Source organism: Octopus sinensis, linkage group LG7 (assembly GCF_006345805.1).
Source record: "Octopus sinensis linkage group LG7, ASM634580v1, whole genome shotgun sequence".
NCBI classification, from domain to species: domain Eukaryota; kingdom Metazoa; phylum Mollusca; class Cephalopoda; order Octopoda; family Octopodidae; genus Octopus; species Octopus sinensis.
Genome location: NC_043003.1, coordinates 57650960 through 57662161, shown reverse-complemented (window position 1 = coordinate 57662161; position 11202 = coordinate 57650960). Strand labels below are relative to the sequence as shown.

Here is an 11202-nt window from a genome sequence, read left to right as displayed (position 1 = left end):
ATTTATTTCTTTATAACTTTCTGGAAACTGGAGTTTTTTTTTTAAATAAAAATTTTCAGCTAATGCGTTTCAAATGGAGATTACTGATTACGTCGGAAGTTAAGGAAAAGAAAAAAAAAATTGGGATGGGGGTCATATAAGTTTTACACCTCACCTTGTTTCCTCGTATGTTCTGATGAAAAATTAGCTCTTTGGTAAACGGTAAGATGGAGGTTTCGCAAAAGAATCGTTTCAATAAGCATCAGGAGTTAAAAAATAAATGCTGGGGTCGATTTGTTTGACTAAACCTGGGTGAAATTGGCAGATTCGACAGAGCGAAGCACAAAATACCATCCACGTGTTATTTATGTTCCAGCTTTCAAGCGCTCTGCTTTCGATTCCAGACCAGTTCAATGTTTGCTTTTCATCCCTTCGAGGCCGATAAAATGAAATACCAGTAAGAGAACGTAGACAAGGGAAATCGTGGTCTTAACCGGGGTCCGTATGACCCTTTGGGGATCCATATTGGATTTTTTTTGGTTAATGTTTATGTGCAATAAATTAGTTGTACGCCTACAATGTGCAAAATAGTTTGACATTTTTAAACACAATTCCTAATAAATATTTAATAATATAAATGCGATTTTATAAAATAGGAATCAAAGGTGTCCATAGGCGCATGCATGGCTGTGTGGTAAGAAGCTTGCTTCCAAACCATATGGTTCCGGGTTCAGTCCCACTGTGTGGCACCTTGGGCAAGTATCTTCTACTATAGCCTCAGGTCGACTAAAGCATTGTGAATGGTTTTGATAGACGGAAATGAAAGAAGCCTGCCGTATATATATATATATATATTATATATATATATATATATATACACACACACACATATATATGTGTGTGTGTGTGTGTGTGTGAGTTTACGTCCCCGTAACTTAGAGGTTCGGCAAAAGTAACCGATAGAATACGTACTAGGCTTATAAAGAATAAGTTTTGGGGTCAAATTGTTCGACTGAAGCCGGTACTCCAGCATGGCCGCAGTCAAATGACTGAAACAAGTAAAAGAATAAAAGAATAGACACAAAATGGTTATGAAACACCGGGTTAATCTTTCAAGGCGGTGTTACAGCATGGTCGTAGTCAGATGACCGAAAGAAATAAAAGAGAAAAATATTCTTTTCTACTCTAGGCACAAGGCCCGATATTTTTAAGGAAGGGGCCAGTCGATTAGATCGACTCCAGTACGCAAATGGTACTTAATTTATCGCCAGCGAAAGGATGAAAGGCAAAGTCGGCCTCGTCAGAATTTGATCTCAGAACATAAAGACAGACGAAATACCTATTTCTTTACTACTCACAAGGGGCTAAACACAGAGAGGACAAACAAGGACAGACAAACGGATTAAGCCGATTATATCGACTCCAGTGCGTAACTGGTACTTAATTTATCGACCCCGAAAGGATGAAAAGTAAAGTCGGCCTCGGCAGAATTTGATCTCTGAACGTAAAGACAGACGAAATACCTATTTCTTTACTACTCACAAGGGGCTAAACACAGAGAGGACACACAAGGACAGACAAACGGATTAAGCTGATTATATCGACTCCAGTGCGTAACTGGTACTTAATTTATCGACTCCAGTGCGTAACTGGTACTTAATTTATCGACCCCGAAAGGATAAAAAGTAAAGTCGACCTCGGCGGAATTTGAACTCAGAACGTAACAGCAGACGAAATACGGCCACGCATTTCGCCCGACGTGCTAACGTTTCTGCCAGCTCGCCGCCTTAGAAAAAGTTAAAAGTCAAAAAAAAAAAAAAAAAAGGCGTAGGAGTGGCTGTGTGGTAAGTAGCTTGCTTACCAACCATATGATTCCGGGTTCAGTCCTACTGCGTGTGCACCTTGGGCAAGTGTCTTCTACTATAGCCTCGGGCTGACGAAAGCCTTGTGAGTAGATTTGGTAGACGGAAACTGAAAGAAGCCCATCGTATATATATGTATATGTATATATATATGTGTGTGTGTCTGTGTTTGTCCCCCCCCCCACCACCAACATCGCTTGACAACCAATGCTGGTGTGTTTACGTCCCCGTAACTTCGCGGTTCGGCAAAAAGAGACCGATAGAATAAGTACTGGACTTAGAAAGAATAAGTCCTGGGGTCGATTTTCTCGACTAAATGCGGTGCTCCAGCATGGCCGCAGTGAAATGACTGAAACAAGTAAAAGAGTAAGAGCGATACCAGCTGAAAACACAATCGATAAAAATATATGGATTAAATTGGGATCGAGACATCTATAGTTTTATGATAATGCATATCACTTCTTATATGGAAAACTTTTCGCCTGTTATCTAGAAAATCTCAACGTGTATCTGGAAATCTTTAAAATGTTTCACGCCAAAGAGACAAGTGAACGAGACGAGTCAGGGAGCCACATGACCTCTTGTTTCCACTAACTTACTCACGTCCCACCACCACCACCACCACCACATTCTCGTTCGTACTCGTACCGGAAGTGACCTCACCTGATCTCTTTATTACTTAGAATTCGTGTTATTTATTTATTTATTTATTTATTTATTTATTTATTTGGTTGTAATTTTATTTATTTATTATTGTCGGATTAAGACATTTCGTTTGTGCTGTTCAACAATTTATATGACGCTTCTAGATTTTGACACCCGAAGCGATCATTTAGTTTTCTGTCAGTGTGTGTGTGTATCCGTGTGTGCGAGAGAGAGAGAGAGAGAGAGAGAGAGAGAGAGAAAGAGAGTGAGTATGTGTGTGTGCAACATATATCATCGAAAGCAGCCTACAATACCCAGTGTTTTTGTGATATTTGCCGGGCGAAATGCGTAGCCGTATTTCGTCTGCCGTTACGTTCTGAGTTCAAATCCCGCCGAGGTCGACTTTGCCTTTCATCCTTTCGGGGTCGATAAATTAAGTACCAGTTACGCACTGGGGTCGATGTAATTGACTCAATCCGTTAGTCTGTCCTTGTTTGTCCCCTCTATGTTCAGCCCCTTGTGGGTAATAAAGAAACAGATATTTCACGATGGATATTGGGCTTCAAAAATAACAAGGAGCTCGGCTTTGTCTATCTATCCACGCTAATGCATAAAAGAGGGACGGACGGTCACGTCTGGAACGCTCTTCATTAAAGGTAGAGGTGAGAAGATGGTGGTAATGGCGTGGCAGCGACGTTGTTGTTGTAATGGTGGTTGTAATGGTGTTGTTGTAATGATGGCGATGGTGACAGTGGTGGTTTGGTGTCTTTGTAATTGTGGTGATGGTGGAAGGATGGAGTTGTAGTGGCGGTGGCGATGTAGTGACAGTGCACTGGTGACGGTGGTAGTGGTGAAGTGTCAAGTGTTAATGTTGTAGTAGCCATGGTATATAGCTGATGTTGTGTTGGTACATGTAGATAACAGCGTTGTCACAGCTGTCACATAAAATACGTTTTTAACCGGCGGCCATGCTGCGGCCATGCTGCGGCCATGCTGGGGCACCGCCATAAAGAGTTTAACCCAATTCTTCTCAGCCGGAGGTCATATGACATCAGAGGGTCCATATCTGACTTTTAGGGTTCCACACAAAACAATAAATTGAGGATCCAAAATAGAATTCTAAGGAATGTTTTATTCTTTTATTCTTTTATTCGTTTAAAGTCATTTTGACTGCGGCCATGCTGGAGCACCGCCTTTAGTCGTGCAAATCGACCCCAGGAATTATTCTTTGTAAGCCTAGTACTTATTCTATCGGTCTTTTATGCCGGGGACGTAAACACACCAGCATCGATGTCAAGTGATGTTGGGACACACACACACACAAACATATACACACACACACATACATACATATATGCACACATGCATACATACATACATACATACATACATACATACATACATACATACATACAGCAGTGCTTGGAAGGAAGGCTTACGCACACGCGCATGCAGATGCGACGTGTTTCTTTCAGTGTCCGTCTACCAAACCCACTCACAAGGTTCTGGTCGACCCAAGGCCAAAGTAGAAGACACTTCCATAAATTGCCAAGCAGTGGGACTGAAACTGGAACCATGTGGTTGGGAAACAGTAAAAGATTTAAGTGAATAAACCTTCTGTGTATGTCGTTGGTTGCTGATATTGTCCCACGAAACAATTGCTCAGTTTCTTTAGCGCGGGGAAAGATTTCGTGACTTTTAATACATCATCGAATTCACTCAGAAGGCACTGGGCAGGCATTTTAACCATACGACCATGCTTGTTCCCTTAAATACCTATTTCTTTACTACCCACAAGGGGCTAAACATAGAGGGGACAAACAAGGACAGACATAGGTATTAAGTCGATTATATCGACCCCAGTGCGTAACTGGTACTTAATTTATCGACCCCGAAAGGATGAAAGGTAAAGTCGACCTCGGCGGAATTTGAACTCACAACGTAACGGCAGACGAAATACCGCTAAGCATTTCGCCCGACGTGCTAACGATTCTGCCAGCTCGTCTAAATACCTGGCAATATTTCTTCCGGTTCTCTACGTTATACCTTTGCGTTCAAATTTCACTGCGGATAGCTTTTCTTTTCATCATTTCCACCAAGGCCGACAAAATAAAGACTCTGTCAAGTATTGGAGTCGATATAATTAATGGTTCTCTCTCTCTCCCTCTCCTAAATATCCTGGTAATGTATTTATGCAAACGCCCACTGTGTTTAATATCTATCTTACACGAATACTCTTTCTCTCTCACGGTCGTGCACTAATAAGGCACATTCTTTAAGTTAACACGCACACGCTGACATATAAAAGGCTTAGACACACATACAAACATTTAGCGACGTATACACACACGTAGTTATATACCCAGGGTCTATCTGCCTCCGTTTATGTGTATGTGTACGCGTGTGATTAAGTGAGTGAGAGAGAGAGAGAGAGAGAGAGAGAGAGAGAGAGAGAGAGAGAAGATATACAATCGGGTAGGATGTAACGGGGAAAAAAGATATTAGTACCTGTTAAACCAGGACGTTGTGAATGTACTCTTGTGTATTTGTGTGTCTATATGAACGTGATTGTGTGTGTGTGTGTGTGTGTGTGTATATATATATAGAGAGAGAATGATAAATACGCGAATTTGTGCTAGCGTCTATTTTTGAAATATATACGACTATAATTCGATATACTGTATCGTATTTATAATCCTATTCGTTTACAATTGGATACAGGAAAAAATAGCACTTTAAGAGAAAAGTACTCAAGGCCAATGTTAACACAGCGTTTTACATGTCGGGTGATTTTGTTGCTTAATCCCACCCGAACACTGTTTCAGTATGTAAATATAGATTATCTCGAGACTACTGAGTTATTAAACCAAAGCATATCTTAGTTTCTAAGTCCTGTAATCGTTTGAGAATGCAAAACTCTTCAAGCGTCCGAAAGTACAAGACTGCCGCCTGGCATCTGAGAGTACAAGACTTCACTCAAGCGTTTGATATTGCAAGACTCTACTCGAGGATCCGAGAGTATAAAAACACCCACCCAAGATTCTGAGAGTGCAAAGATTCCACTCAAACATTTGAAAGTACAACATTTGTCCATCGCAAAGCCAACCACCTGCAGGTTCTAATTTTTAGCTAAAACCCTTCAAGGTGGTCCTCCAGCGTGGCCGCAGTCCAATGACTGAAACAATTAAAAGGTGAAAGTAACTTCAGATCAACCTTGATCGACAGATCTATAATCCAAGGCAATCCAACCGTGACAAATCTGACTTTTTAGTAGGCATATAGGCGTATTTTTATCCAATGTGCCTTGATTCATAGTAAATCTTTCTTTCTAACACTAAATGTGATTTCTTTTATTCTTTACTTGTTTCAGTTATTTCGAGGGCGCTCATACTGGGGCAACGCCTCAAAGGTTTCAGTTCAGTCGAACGAATCAACTCGAGTAATTTTAAGTTTGGTTTTTATTCTAACGGTTTCTTTTGCCCAACCGCAAAGTTACGGGACGTAAACAAACCAACACAAGCGGTGGAGGGATAAAGAAAAATGCAAAGGCACGCACAAAGATACATGTATATATACATACACATAGATAAATATATGATAATTTCATACATGCATATATACGTACATAGTACATATATATATATATATATATATATATATATATATAGATATATATATATATATATATATATATATATATATAGATATATATATATATATATATGTTGATTCGCTAGCTTCTGCACGCATTTTTTCTCTCTCCTTGTTTCTCTCCGTGTTTCTTTTCTGTGTAACTTTCTGTCGAAGAGCGTAGGCTCGAAACGTAAAAGACTTGTTTTATTTATATTCCTGAGCGCCATACTAATACAATTGTTTGTTTGTATTCCACCTGCCTTCGTCTTTTGTTTATTTTCATAAAGCTTCCCGTTATATATATATATATATATATTATATATATATATATATATAATATATATATATATACATGTGTATATATTTATATGTATATATATATTTCATTCATGGCGTTTATTTTATCAAGCTCAACCCTGGGAACAGGCTATCAGGCAGACTGTAATTCGGATACTGTTTTATCAGACATGCATGAAAATCCACAAGTATCCGCAGAACTTTTACAATTATAAGCGAACAGAAGAGAAGAGGAGGAGGGGAAGGAGGAGAAAGAGAGAGAGAGAGAGAGAGAGAGAGAGAGAGAGTCTTTTTGCATTATTAATTTACAATTGTTTCATGGAATTTCGATCTCATGAATATTTGCTATATGCAATATAATAATGTATAATGTAATAATGATAATACTGCATAATATAACAATATTCATCAGATCGAAATTCGATGAAACCTAAAATGGATTTGCTCACTCCATTTTCTTCGTTTGTGATTAAATGTGCGTGTGTGTTTGTGTATGTATTTACGTGCCTGTGTGTGTGTGTGTGTGCGTGTGTGTGTGTGTAGATGGGCTTTCACGCAGTTTCCGCGTTTACTAAATTAACTCACATGATATTGGTCGGCCCAGGGCCACAAGAGAACATAATTGCCCAAGGTGCTGTGCAGTAGGACTGAACCTGAAACCACGAGACTGCAAAGTGGGCTGTTATTTCCAGCAGGCTGAACAACCACATGCATACTCCTGTCGTTTCGTTCTGTACCAAGTCAACAGTTATTTCCTATTAAAGATTTTTATTGATTTCCGATTTCTCTAATATGATAACAAGCGGCGAGGGCGGTGGCTGTTGTGGTATTGACGGTGGTGGTGGTAGTGGGAGTAGTGGTCATAAAATATGTCCTTCTACCTAATGTAAATTAAACACTGACACACCTAAGCTGGTGTGTCCTAATTAATCTTGGGGCAAATTTTGTCATGAATCTTTTTTATTGATAATTATTGTTGTTAGGGCACTGCCATGAAGGGTTTATAATCGAACAAATAGAACATATGACTCATCATCATCATCATCATCATCATCATTATTATTATTATTATTATTATTATTATTATTATTATTATAGTGAGGCCCTTCCATTGCACTTCGGTTGGGTTGACCTTTGCGATCGCCCTAAATGTGGGCGACTCGGGTTCGCTATTTCTAAGTGTGGGGTCTGCGTTCGCGCTCACCCCGGAAATCAAACAAAGAACAGATTATTATTATTATTATTATTATTATTATTATTATTATTATTATATTATTATTATTATTATTATTATTATTTATTATTATTATTATTTATTATTATTATTACTATTATTATTATTATTATTATTATTATTATTATTATTATTATTATTACCTCCGCCTTCGCGAAGGCGGAGGTATTGTTTCCAGTCATGCTTGTTTGTCCATGGACAAGAGATCTCAAGAACCGCTTGATAGATTCGGATGAAACTTTCAGAGATGCTTGACCCCGTGACTGGCATGAACTAATTGGATTTTGGGGTCGATCAAGTACCGGACAAGGATTCTGGATTATTTTTCCTGTTTAAAAAAAATTTTTTTTTACTTAATTTTTGAGAGCGGAATGAGGATAACAACGTAGCTTTCACGCCCGTGAAACAACCAGTCTATCGCATGTGATGGGTCGATCTTCAAGTTGCCGCACGCATTCTTAGTAGCTTAGAGTAGGCTCGAATTAGAGATTATTCTTTGTGGCTAATGGCGTGAGTCCTTATTGGCAGAAGAAGAAGAAGAAGAAGAAGAAGAAGAAGAAGAGAAGAAGAAGAAGAAGTAGTAGTAGTAGTAGTAGTAGTAGTAGTAGTAGTAGTAGTAGTAGTAGTAGTAGAAGAAGAAGAAGAAAGTAATAACAGCAGATATAGTAATCGAGTCGACCACTACATAAACACACATATATCATCATATCGACGCCCAGGTGTGCGTGCACACACACGCACGCACACACACATGTGCATTTATGCAGGTGATCGATTACGTGATTTTAAGTAACGATTGCGTTACCATGCCAATTAATTCTTCGTACTACGTATATGATTTATGAGGCTTAAAATATCAAATACGTTTTGTGTATTTTTTTATCAATATTATATATATATGTGTGTGTGTGTGTGTGTTTGTGTGTGCGCGCGCGCGCAGCAAAACCATCACAATCTATACAATCTCTAAGCAAGTCTAACCCTTATCGGCATCAGAATCCCAATGGAGGACAACGCCGAAGCAAGAGAATATGATAGAAAAGGTTCACAACATAAATTATATACAAAATATATGAAAAAAGAAAAAAAAACACAACAAACATATATTTCCCATCTTCAGCTGCCTAACGGATATCTTTATAGTTTCGATAACTGGTCAGCATCATTGATTCTAGCGACGTCAACAGCGTCAAAAATATAAACGCTGCTTAGGAATAGCTGGCAAGAAACTGGAGCCAAACATAAGAGCAATGTGTTCATGAAATCGATAACAGTTTATAGTTACAAAGCACAAATACAAACGCTAAATCTCCGACATAAATTGTTACGTAGCTGCAGCTACCGAACATAGAAATAGAAATAAAATATTGAAAATGGCGAAAATAAATCAAAACAGACGACATTGTTACCTAAAGATTTATAGAACATTAACAACTATAAAACATAAAAACAAACTAAACGTAGAAAGTAACATTTATTAAGCATATACATTGCAAAAAAAAAAACGAAAAAAAAAAAACAAGTTGCAAACACATAAATCAATAAAATACGGAACAATAATAATAACCAAAGGAATAACGTACCGTAGTTTTGTAAGGTAACAAGCGTAACCAAGAACAAGGGACTACATCATCCCTGAACCGCTGCGCATGTAAATTCGTTTAAAGAACATAACAAACACTAATACATACATTGTCTTGTGCAAAACAAAAAAAGGAATATCGCAATAAATTAATTACAGAAAATATATGAAAACCAAAATTGTCATGTAACAAAGCGTAAAACATGTTTAAAACAAAAATAACTGAAAGGGACCACCAATACGGAAAAAAATTCTGCACATGAACAGCAGAGCATCCATGTGTTTCGAGGAAGACTTCACTTCTAGCTCCACCGCTGTCCAACGACGAAAGACCGATCATAAATAATGCACGGTTGTCCAGAATGTTTTCCCCAGCGGAAGTTGACGTCGCACACAATAATAATACATGGCGTCAAATGTAAAATAACGACCATCAATGTCAACGCCAAATAAAACTAATCATTATGAAGATTTATACTGAGTTATAAACTGCAAATTACCTAATTTTTTTTTTCAAAATTTCATTATGTTTCCCCAAGTAACAGTTAAAATTTTTAACTAACGACTTCCGAACATAACCTTGTTTTTCAACATACTTCATTAACATTGTAGCTTTATCTAGAAATACATCGCCTTTATAAATTCTACCGTATCTAATAACTGGAGTATAGAACACGTTATACCCTACTATTAACGGAATTCTATTCAATGCCTAGAGCAAAAATACAACACGAAAATCAAAGCGATCAGTTTTATTATAAACGCCAGTTATAATCTTACTATCTGTATTAGCTACACTAACATCTAAATAATTAACCCCATTCACTGTATCCGCATTTCTATTAGCAACATCTCATAGTTATATTTTCCATGTAAATTTCCCCAAAATTGCAGTTAGGAATAAAAATATCATCGATGTACTTGCGACACTACTAATCTGTTTAACTAAACAAATCTTCCTTTGGCATAAATTACTAAGAAAACTGAACTTGAACCAAGACAAATACACGTCAGCTAATAAAGGGCTACAATCACCACCCATCGTAATACCATTAACTTGATATAATATTAGCTGCATGGATGGAGTGGTTACAGCTGCATCCGGTTTCTTATGGGATATAACAAGATCTCACTATAGAGCATACAAAATTGTCAACAGAATATGGGTGTGACTTGGCCGGCCGTACTCGTGCACACATTCCATTAATTGAACATAAATGGCACGCCATCCCATGCTGTAAAATCTAAGACAGACTTTCACTCAACAAATATGAACTGCCATGTTTTAAGATCCATCTTCCAGCAGCTCATAGTTAAATGCTATACCTTCAAGGCTGACTGGTAACCAACTAGATTACGGAGGTCTTATTGAAGTTTAGGTCTGCCATTAATACCAAAAGAGTATTGTATTGGCATCCTTTCTGTCTCGGGAGACAATGGAGTTGCGCATGAAGTAGTCTAGTCCGGCTTTTATATTTCATGTCCTGATACATTTCCTGCTGTAGCTGTGTAGTCCTATCCCGGACAAACACTCCCTCTGGCAGGTACCGCAAATGTAGCGAAGACTGTTCCTGGCTGGTTGTAGTGCCATAGTCTCTTGTTTACGTCTCTTCCTTTCTTTCCATTTCTCCTCTCTCTTTCTGTCACTCCTTTGTATTCCCTCTTTTACTGTACGTCGCCATTCTCCATGGTTGCCGGCAACTGCCTCCCAAAAGAATAGTGTATCTATTATAAACGTTTTCGGGCTCCGCTATTTTGCTGTGCTGCCCCGGCGTCGACCAAAACACTTCCCCCAGCTTGTGGCTCTCAGTGATATCGTAAGTTTCGAACACACTAGGTATACTGTCATACATGGCCCCCTTTTATGATTAGTCCTCACGATCTTCCCATTATGCAGTGTCAGGTTTCTAATCTGCTATACGACCTACAGCGTTCCTTTCCAAACGGCAATTTGGTGTAATCGGCATCAA

At 38.4% G+C, this 11202-nt stretch overlaps 1 non-coding gene across 1 annotated transcript; it reads left to right on the top strand.

Annotated features, from left to right (window-relative positions):
* The first annotated feature begins 7468 nt into the window (after positions 1-7468).
* LOC115214543 lies at positions 7469-7625 on the top strand. The gene has a single exon (XR_003881893.1). It is a non-coding gene; the product is annotated as a U1 spliceosomal RNA (small nuclear RNA).
* The last annotated feature ends 3577 nt before the right edge of the window (positions 7626-11202 follow it).